The following is a 10,996-nucleotide window of genomic DNA, read 5'->3' as shown; positions in this document are numbered from 1 at the left end:
ACTACAGTATGTATACAAGCAGTATTTAGTTAACATAAATCTCACCTTTTATTGTGTTATATTATGTGATGCTTGTATGTGTTGTTTTTATCTTCCCTTCCAGAGATGGAGTAAATTTAGCCGATCAGCTCAAAGGAAGGACAGGAAGAGGAGACTTGTCTGGTTGTCCTCCAATGGGTTTTGAGCGGGAGGTGAGGCGAGAGGATGTAACGCTTCTCGTTGGTGGAAGGAGAAGAGTACCAAGGTGCAGCGTGGTAAGTGTTCATTTTAATACACAAAATAAGCTGAACACTGAAATGACTAAAATAATAACGCGCGAGAACGAAAAGGTTCTGAAAGGAATACACACCAAACAGAAAACAATCACCCACAACAAAAATGGGGAAAACAGACTACCTAAGTATGATTCTCAATCAGAGACAACGATCGACAGCTGCCTCATACCAGGCCAAACACAGAAATACAACACAGAAAAAAGAACATAGACTACCCACCCCAACTCACACCCTGACCAAACTAACACAAAGACATAATAAAGGAACTAAGGTCAGAACGTGACAGAGGATGCGAGGGATCAAGGAAATGCAACTGAGATTTTCCAACTGTCCTCTATTGAGATTTTCCAATTTTATTCCGCTTACTATGTCCTTGTTAGTAGTTTCTCAATACTTAGGATAGCATTCATTATTAGTTGTACATAGATTGCATGAAAATTGACTGAATTGAAGCTGACACACTGGAGAATTCAGATGCTCTTGTTGTTCTTTTACAAGACTAAAGGTGAAATGTGTGTTTACCTGTATTGTGGCTACACATTCACTCTCCTCCACTCCTCTCTGTCCCTCAGATCTCCAGTGCCCTCTCTTTATGGCCATGTCTGAAGTTCCCCTACTATGTCTAGGCTTTATGAGTAGTGCCTGTATCTGTCTGCAGTTGTGCCATTTTTACATGCACATACACAACTCTTTCAATAGTTTTCATTTTTTTCTACATTTTTACCACACACATACCTGTCACGTTCTTTCCTGTACTTGAATACTTATATTGTGTTTTTATAGTCAGTTGTTTCATTTGTTTATTAATATCTCATTTAGACTTAATCTGCTAATTTCTTCCTGACACCTTTACAGATCTAAGACAAGATGAAAGTAAAAACACATTCTCTTCCTAATTGTTTTTTTTCTCCACCTGCATTTTGTCAGAGCAGTGAAGATGTAGGGCCTCATGAGGTTGTGTCTCAAAGGAAGGCCTCGTCATTGACGAAGACGTGGGGAACAGGTCCCAGGTCTTCCGCCCCAGGGAGTGATGCAGGTGGTAGAATCTCCAGGGTGCCATCCTGAAGTGCCTGGCCGAAGGCAGAGTCCCGGAGGGTCCCGCCATCACTTCCCTTGCCGTAAACACCAACATCGACAACACGGAAACAGTAGAAGGCATCTACAACAGCCAAGAGTACAACTGAATATGTACCCTTGTAGTTGTAGACTTGCGAACTCAAGTACGGTGGAGCCTGGATTACTACATTTCCCAGCAATGGAGCCAAGACAGTTGGGGAAATTCCACCTCTCCAGGATCTAGTCAGCGATGGTCCTCCAGTCTTCCTCCTTGGGGACAGGCATGTATTCACCAACTACAGTCCCAAATGGCTTGTGCCACAGAGGGGGCAATGCCTGCCACCGTGGACCGTCCAACTCCGAAGCTGAATCCTATGGTCCTGTAGGAGTCTCCTGTCACCAATAATCTGAAATATAATTAAAAATAGTGTGTAACTTGAAATTCCACCCACATATTCCACTACATTAGTTTATTATGCTCTACTAATTATATTGTAATACTCATAAACCATCATTAACAATGCCTTGAAACAGTACAATTCAATCTATGACTATCAATAAACTGTATCCCAGCCTAACACTTACCACCGTTTTTCCTATCTAGTACCTAAAAGGGTTCTCCAGCTGTCCCCATGGGAAAACCATTTGAAGAACCATTTTTGGTTCCAAGTATAACCTTTTCCCCAAAGGGTTCTGATGAATGACTTACTGTCTTGAACAACAATGGGTCCTGGAGAAGACTAGCCTACCTTCATCAGGGCAGAAGGCACCCGGACGTTATTTTCATTTGGTAACATTGCATCATGAAAAAGGATTTTAAACCAACTTTGGGGAAAGCTATAGTCCTAATAAACATTCTGTAAAAATACATATGTCACATAGGGGCTTTTAACTACAGAGCCCTTTGGCGAGCTTGGTTGCACATAAAATATATCTAATATCAATCAATTACGGTATCAAAGGCTTTAAACATTCACTAGAATTTAGCTTACCGGGGACAAATCGCCACGCGTTCAACTAACTCCCGGTAGTTGGTACCCATCCGGGCGATCCTGGCTCCAACTATCTGGAGCAGGTGATTCAACTCGCTTCGGTTCAGACGAAATCAACTTCGAAATTCCTCTCAAAATAGTCGAAGCTCTTAAACGACACGGTGGAACTCCCCTGCGTGCTTTCGGGACTTCAACCATCTCTGGACCCACACAGACCTGCACTTTCGGCGGGGCTGCTCCCAGCCCAACAGCGCGATAAAAATCCCCTTCCTCAACGTGGGTCACATTGTCGAAAGAGCCGACTCGCTATCTTTAATTTTTATTGTTGCATTTCGCGCCAAAACTATGCATTTGAGGTCAAATATATTGTAGATAGATAGATAGATAGATAGATAGATAGATAGATTTTTAGGTGTCATCGAATAAATAATATGTACGCTACTTATAAATGAAGAAAATATGTTTAAAAAATTATGCAATCAAACTATTTGTATTATGTAATCCCATTTTTTTTTTACTAGCTACTGATATGGAATTGTTTTACCAAGGATCCTTTAGCTATTTGATTTAGAATTTTAAGACCCCTTGAACTATACTGCTATTAGCCCATACAAACGCATTTAATAACATTCACTACATTGTTCTTGTGTTTCTCCTATATCTGAGAGATAAAGAGATCAAGAATTTATTGATTTTACCCCATATTTTTGGCATTAAAAACAAGTCTCCATATATATATATATATATATACTCCCATTCATTTTTTCAACTGGTACCAGGGACCTTCAGATGAGTCTTGTGAGGCCTTGTGTTTAGTAGCTTTGACACACTGTTAAGGCAATGTCACACCAGCAGTTCCTGAGCAATCCCACAGATTCTTCCATGAAAACAGACAGTGTTTTCTCTGCCTTCATAATGAGTTTGTAATAGGAGCCAGTGAGTAATAAACAGAACCTTTAGTATTCACATCCGGTCTATGTGACAGAGCCTTGCATTATTCATTCAGGACAAAAACAGAACATGCCAAAGTATTCATTTCACATGAACACTCATGTACTTCCAAAATGGCTATTAATTGACACACAGCGCAATGTAGTTTGAAACAGATTATTTTTATTATGTTTCTAAGCAGAAAAATTGCATTATTTCCGGTCAGAACACAGTACGCTCTGTTTCAACCCCAAAACGCTGCGTCATTGGCATTAGACTTTAGCTTTGAGTGCTGAAAAGGTGAATGACACTTAGTTTAATGTGTCCCTGAAAAGTATTGCATGACTTTATAGGGAGATCAAAAACAAACAGGAAATGTGCAGAGCTGAACATGCAGTGAGATCATCAATCCTTTGAGTGACATACACATTTGTCCTGCATGGTCAACGTTGGCTTCTGGTTCCTACCATTCTAACTTGCTACCTATCTGACTCTCACAACACACATCCTTTATTGTCTTTCTCAGTGACAGTTCTGACACTTTTGGTTGTTGATGTTGCAGCCCTTGCTGGTGTCACCCGGACCCTTAGGGGGAACAGAAACACAGACCGGTAGCAGACACAGATGGGAAATCTCTGCATTAGAGGTGAGCAGTGAAGCACAACCAAGCAGAGCTTGACTGAATGTGGCAGAGAGAGACAGGAGAGGCGGGCTCTTACCCCTGGCCCCCAGGGACGCCCTCTGGTGACCGAGCAGATCTCGGTGTGACAGACAGTGCAACGCAGCCAATCACAGCCCTCATTTTTCTGCACAATAATAATGCACTGAGGGCAGTGCAAGGCCTCCCTGGAGAAGACCAGGGTCTGAGAGAGGGTTATTTTCTGTGAATATGATATGAGAAAAGTCTAACTACCTGAAAACCCTAACATTCCTTCCACTTGTCTTCAATGCTTGTTGAAATCAATCTACAGGTATAAAGTACATGTAAAAGTGTCTGATTGTGTGTCACCTTGAGCAGATCTCTGGTTCTGCAGGCTGCTGAGTCATTCTCAGCATGGCTGTTAGGTCATCCTGGTACTGTTTACAGTCCATCTCTTCATGGATCGCCTGAGAGAGAGAGGGTAAAGTAGAGGAGGTGGTCTTTTCAAATCCATTTTGTTTGCAATAATTGGTAAATGTGATGTGTGTACCTTGCAGAGCAAGCAGTTGTGCTTGTTGCAGATGGGGCAGTGGAACACGTTGACTGTGTCCTCGTAGACACACCGTCCAGAGTTTTCTGGTCTGCATTAGCTAGTGTGTTATACAGAATGTCTATAATATCCAATGTACCATCTTAAGTAGCTAGTATGTTTAAGTATACTGAACAAAAATATAAAGGCAGCATGTGAAGTGTTGTTCCCATGAGCTGAAATAAAAGATCTCAGAAATGTTCCATATGTACAAAAATCTTATTTCTCGCTAAATGTTGTGCACACATGTGTTTGAATCCCTGTTAGTGAGCATTTCTCCTTTGCCAAGATAATCCACCTGACAGGTGTGGCATAGCAAGAAGCTGATTAAACAGAATGGGCTGTCAGGTCATCCTGGTACTGTACAGGTGCACCTTGTGCTGGGGGCAATAAAAGGCCACTAAAATAAGCAGTTGTGTCACAACGCCACAGATGTCTCAAGTTTTTAGGGAGCGTGCAATTGACATGTAGGGGGTCACTCGGGTAACTAGGCGGTCACTCGGGGTAGGGTCAATAGGGGTATATTCAGTAGAGTCACTAGGGTTAGGGTCACTGGGGGTAGGGTCACTAGGTGTAGGGTCACTCATTTCACTAGGGGTAGGGTCACTAGGTTCACTAGGGGTAGGGTCACTAGGGGTAAGGTCACTAGGGGTAGGGTCACCAGGGGTTGGTTCAATAGGGGTAGGGTCACTGGGGGTAGGTTCACTAGGGTTTGGGTTACTAGGGGTCACTATGCTCACTAGGGGTAGGGTCAATAGGGGTATATTCAATAGAGTCACTAGGGGTAGGGTCACTATGTTGTGTGTTACCCTCAGAAACAGTGGAGAGGCTCTCTGAGCAGGACTCCTTCCCCAGGCTGTAAGTCCGGATAACAGATCATACAGTCAGTCCACAGCCTCTGGGTTGGGCACCGGGTCCTTCCCATCTAGCATTATCAGCAGGGCAAAGTTCTCTCTCCACTCTGCTTCTGTAGCCTGGGGAGGTGAGGATCCACAAAAACACAATGAACACACAGGCATTCATTTTATTCAAACAGCATTTTACTTGCTTAATTAGTTAAATACACATTTTAAATTCAATAAGATGTTTTTTGTTCTACTTTCAGTCAAAATGCATTCATTATTAATGAAATTGTGCATTGAGAGTTAACTTTAATTGCTGTTAGTTTTCAATGTGTTTTGAACTTCATGACCCAGACTGAAACAAACAGGAACAGAGTGGGCAACACAGCAGAGTTGTTTTCCCTCTCTGAAACAGGTTTCAAGTGGTTGACACACTGCAAAAATGGCCTACATGGACTTGCAGTAGTTACAATATTTATTATAAACATGCAAAAATAGCACCTTGAACAATGTCCTATATAAAAAGATGAACAAAAAATGCTTTCATTTGCTTAGACATACAGTATTTGTTTCAAACATGGTCAGAGGGTAGGTAGCCACAATTCTGTCATGTAATGTAGTCACTGAGGTTGTGTCGTAAGACAAATGACTATTGCTCAGTAGCTTGAGAGACTGCATGGGTTGAAGAGAAGGGTACATTGTGTTACAGCTGAAAAATATAGAAAGTGTGTGTCAGTCTCTTTCTGTGATGATACGTGGAGCGTGCGAGTCTCTTTCTGTGATGATACGTGGCGCGTGCGAGTCTCTTTCTGTGATGATACGTGGCGCGTGCGAGTCTCTTTCTGTGATGATACGTGGCGCGTGCGAGTCTCTTTCTGTGATGATACGTGGCGCGTGCGAGTCTCTTTCTGTGATGATACGTGGCGCGTGCGAGTCTCTTTCTGTGATGATACGTGGAGCGTGCGAGTCTCTTTCTGTGATGATACGTGGCGCGTGCGAGTCTCTTTCTGTGATGATACATGGCGCGTGCGAGTCTCTTTCTGTGATGATACGTGGCGCGTGCGAGTCTCTTTCTGTGATGATACGTGGAGCGTGCGAGTCTCTTTCTGTGATGATACGTGGAGCGTGTGAGTCAGTAGTCCTGGTCCAAGTTTTCCAGTAGGGACTCGTTTTGAGCACCCGCGCCCCCCCCCCCCAGCTCTCTTCTCCCTTAAAAATACAGAGAGACAGAAAAGAGTCAGCCTTTGAGAGCCCATCCTACCTTCCCATGTCATCTCAACCCTCACATTATCCTACTAAGCCTTTCCCTTAATAAACCTTTCAACTACAGTCATTCACTTTCCACTGTGTACGTGCAAGAGTGTGCATGTGTGTGTCTACATCAGAGAGTCCTACCTGTCCTGTTCGGCACGGTCTGACAGCTTGCATCAGCACTATTTGAATGTGTTTACGTGTATGAGTGAGGGAGTGTGTGGGTGTGGATCTGTCTGAGCTTAAAACCATCCTACCTGCTGGTACTGTTGGACAGTTTCTTCCTCCTGCTGTATGCGGTGGACTCCAGAGGGTCTGGTTTGTGGCTTCCAGGAACAGTAGAACTCTGGACGGTCTGTACTGCAGATCTCACAGCCAGGCCGCATGGGCTTGTTTATGTACGTACAAGAGGGGCAGGCCCAACCCCGAGACACAGCAAGAGCGTCTTTGCAGGTGTGTAGATGGATATCTACTGTATGTCAACTTACAGCATCTAGGTATGTATCAGTTATGTTGAGGGTAAAATCCATTAAGCCGAGTCAAATAGTTATTCAATTATTACCAAGGGGTATTGTACTGAGCTTGTGTGTACCTGAGGGCCTTATTTCTTGGGACTAAGTGCATCATTGAGTTGTGGCATCTCCAGGTTGATGAGGTATTTGATTTCACTGATGTTCAGCCTCTCTGCCCCTGCTCCATTTGGCCCTGTTCCATTTGAACCTACAGGAACAACGCTTGGTCAGGAGGGTGCCAACAATGGGTCCTTATGTCAATGGTGGGTGCGTGTTTAGCAGTCTCACCCTTGCTGCTGTGGCTCAGTCTGAGTGGCAGGGTGCTGTAACCCCTCCAGTCCTGGGATGTGGGGCAGTTGCTGGGGGGCCCGTGAGGTGGGGTAGCACGGGTGAGGAGGGTACTCTCCTGGTCCTGCTGGAGCAGCTGCCATGTGAGACGGGCCTGGCAGGCGGAGAGGAGGTACAGGAAGGCCGTGTCTCCATCCCTGCGCACCCAATATGATGCCAGAGAGCGCTGCTCGGCACAGACACTGGCCGATGACCCAGCGCTGCACCCACGTATGGAAGCCATACTCCAGGAATACCTAGGAGACAGAGGGACAGACAGAAAGACAAGTAAACGTTGACAGAAAGGTTCTCATGTTAAAACTATTTTATAGCTAAATACATTTTATAGAGGACTGAATTTAAATTTAAACTTTAAAAAAAATGTATAGACATTGTTTAAGCTGTTCAGACTGCAATACTCAAGCAGCAGGTCAATGGTCGTGTGGGGGAACACTTTCACCGTGACACAACAGGAAGATGAAGAATCCTCGACCACTACAGCCAAGCTTTCACAAAAATATACAATCGTCATCAACTCCTAAAATATGCATTTCCTGTCTTACAAAGTTATATTCTGAATTCTTCAATAACTTTCTCTTCTTCTACCCAGGAGCTCTAGTGCTCTTAACTCTCTCCATAAGCTCTGTGTCTCCGTAGCTCCTCTCAGAGGGCTGGATCTTCAGCCCTGCCTGCTGATGAGCTAGGGCGGCAGCGTAGATGGAGGCCGCCTGGAAGTCACCAGCCTCGATGACCCTGGTCAGTTCAGCACACATCTCCTCTACAGACCAGTGGAGACAAGGAAGAAACCAAGAGGCAGGGACAGTGAGCCATTGAAAAGGGTAGAAACTAGGCCTATCTACTAATGTACACACAACCGCTATTAAGTATTCACATGAAGCACAAGGGCAATTCGAAATTATGCCTACACTCCAATGCCACTTTAAAATGTATGCCAAACGAAAACCAATGATTGAAAAGTCAAACAAACTCTACAATATGCACAAGGACTACTTTTAACAATTTCCACAGAAAATGTTATAAAGACGCATTTACTTGAAGAAGAGTACAGATGCAAAGTTTGGTAACAGAATGACGGGCAGTGCTTTTTGTTCCATCATATAAAGTTGTATAGTTTAACTTTTCAATCATAGCTTTTCATTTGGTATACATTTTAAAGTGAAAAATCTGATTCTCAGCTTAATTCCCATAATGCAATCATATTGTGTAGGGCTACCTGTGCGTGGTAAGGCCTCCAGAGGCAGCTGTCTGTCATCGGTGGGAGGGCTGGCTGCCACTGAGGGGTCAGGAGACGAGGAGAGGACTCGGGTTATTAGGGCACAGGAAGGCTAGGAAGAGAATTCAGTGGACAAACAGGTCAGAGAGAACAGAGATACAGTGGCAAAAAAAGTATGTGAACCCTTTGGAAATAACTGGATTTCTGCATAAATTGGTCATAAAATTTGATCTGATCCTCATCTAGGTCACAATAGACAAATAGTCTGCTTAAACTAATAACACACAAACAATTATACATTTTCATGTATTTTTTTAACACACCGTGTAAATATTCACAGTGCGGGTGGGAAAAGTATGTGAACCCTAGAATTAAATAATTGGTTGACCCTCCTTTGGCAGCAATAACCTCAACCAAACGAGGTTTGCGCATCAGACCTGCACAATCAATGGTCAGGAGGAATTTTGGACCATTCCTCATTACAAAACTGTTTCAGTTCAGCAATATTCTTGGGATGTCTGGTGTGAACTGCTCTCTTGATGTCATGCCACAGCATATCAATCGGGTTGAGGTCAGGACTAGGACTGGGCCACTCCAGAAGGCGTATTTTCTTCTGTTGAAGCCATTCGGTTGTTGATTTACTTCTGTGTTTTGGGTCATTATCCTGTTGCATCACCCAACTTCTGTTGAGCTTCAATTGGGGGACAGATAGCCTAACATTGTCCTGCAAAATGTTGACAAACTTGGGAGTTCATTTCTATGTCGATGATAGCAAGCTGTCCAGGCCCTGAGGCAGCAAAGCAGCCCCAAACCATGATGCTCCCTCCACCGTACTTTACAGTTGGGATGAGGTTTTGATGTTGGTGTGCTGTGCCTTTTTTTCTCCACACATAGTGTTGTGTGTTCCTTCCAAACAACACAACTGTAGTTTCATCTGTCCACAGAATATTTTGCCAGTAAAGCTGTGGAACATCCAGGTGTACTTTTACAAACTTCAGAAGTGCAGCAATGTTTTTTTGGACAGCAGTGGCTTCTTCCGTGGTGTCCTCCCTTGAACACAACTCTTGTTTAATGTTTTATATATCATAGACTCGTCAACAGAGATGTTAGCATGTTCCAGAGATTTCTGTAAGTCTTTAGCTGACACTCTAGGATTCTTCTTAACCTCATTGAGCATTCTGCACTGTGCTCTTGCAGTCATCTTTGCAGGACGGCCACTCCTAGGGAGAGTAGCAACAGTGCTGAACTTTCTCAATTTATAGACAATTTGTCTTACCGTGGACTGATGAACATCAAGGCTTTTAGAGATACTTTTGTAAAGCTTGCCAGCTTTATGCAAGTCAACAATTCTTAATCTTAGGTCTTCTGAGATCTCTTTTGTTCGAGGCATGGTTCACATCAGGCAATGCTTCTTGTGAATAGTAAACTCACATTTTGTGTGTTATTTATAGGGCAAGGCCGCTCTAACCAACATCTCCAGTCTCATCTAATTGATTGGACTCCAGGTTAGCTAACTCCAATTAGTTTTTGGAGAAGCCATTAGCTTAGGGCTTCACATACTTTTTTCAACCTACACTCTGAATGTTTAAATGAGGTATTCAATATAGACAAGAAAAATACAAGAATGTGTGTGTTATTAGTTTAAGCACACTGTTTGGCTATTGTCATGACTTAGATGAACATCAGATCAAATTTGACGACCAATTTATGCAGAAATCAAGGTAATTCCAAAGGGTTCACATACTTTTTCTTGCCACTGTAGGTGGTGACTGACCCCTATGTGCCTCTCTGAGTGATGACATCACCACGGTGGCCCACTCCTGAGCCTCCTGCTGGCAGTGGAAGTTGAAGCTGATGTGGTCATGAGGGGGCATGGCCAAACTCACCTCGTGGCATTTTGCCGACTTCACCTCATAGTGTAGCACCTCAGGTCAAACTCTGCAATGGACTGGAAGACATGAGAGAATAAAAGTGAAGCTCATTTTATCACACTGAAATTGGCCACCTACCAGTGTTTGTTCCCTGGTAGTATAATGACTGTAGTTCTTGTACTGATGTCATGTTGGAGCTGTTTTTGGAAGAGATTGGACAGCATAGCAGTAATGTACAGCCTATATAAACCTAGCGGGAATGTTTGATGACAAGAATGTAGTTCAACTATTTGTTTTACTATTAATGATCTGTTTCAAATAACTGACAGTTCAATGAATGCCTGTCAAATTAAGCATTTTTATTATTTTTATTTCACCTTTATTTAACCAGGTAGGCTAGTTGAGAACAAATTCTCCTTTGCAACTGCGACCTGGCCAAGATAAAGCATAGCAGTTCGACACATACAACAACACAGA

At 43.3% G+C, this 10,996-nt stretch overlaps 1 long non-coding RNA gene and 1 pseudogene across 1 annotated transcript; both read right to left on the bottom strand.

The window, feature by feature from the left end:
- Nucleotides 1-247: 247 nt before the first annotated feature.
- On the bottom strand, nucleotides 248-7,946 carry LOC110536553 (annotated as a pseudogene).
- A 221-nt stretch (nucleotides 7,947-8,167) lies between these two features.
- On the bottom strand, nucleotides 8,168-10,996 carry LOC118936448. Its single transcript, XR_005034574.1, has 3 exons — nucleotides 10,393-10,996; nucleotides 8,649-8,760; nucleotides 8,168-8,192 (listed from the first exon to the last, which is right to left on the bottom strand). It is a non-coding gene; the product is annotated as an uncharacterized LOC118936448 (long non-coding RNA).

Source organism: Oncorhynchus mykiss, chromosome 11, assembly GCF_013265735.2.
Source record: "Oncorhynchus mykiss isolate Arlee chromosome 11, USDA_OmykA_1.1, whole genome shotgun sequence".
In the NCBI taxonomy this organism is placed as follows: domain Eukaryota; kingdom Metazoa; phylum Chordata; class Actinopteri; order Salmoniformes; family Salmonidae; genus Oncorhynchus; species Oncorhynchus mykiss.
Note: the sequence above shows the minus strand (reverse complement) of the source record. Positions and strands in the feature narration are given on the sequence as shown.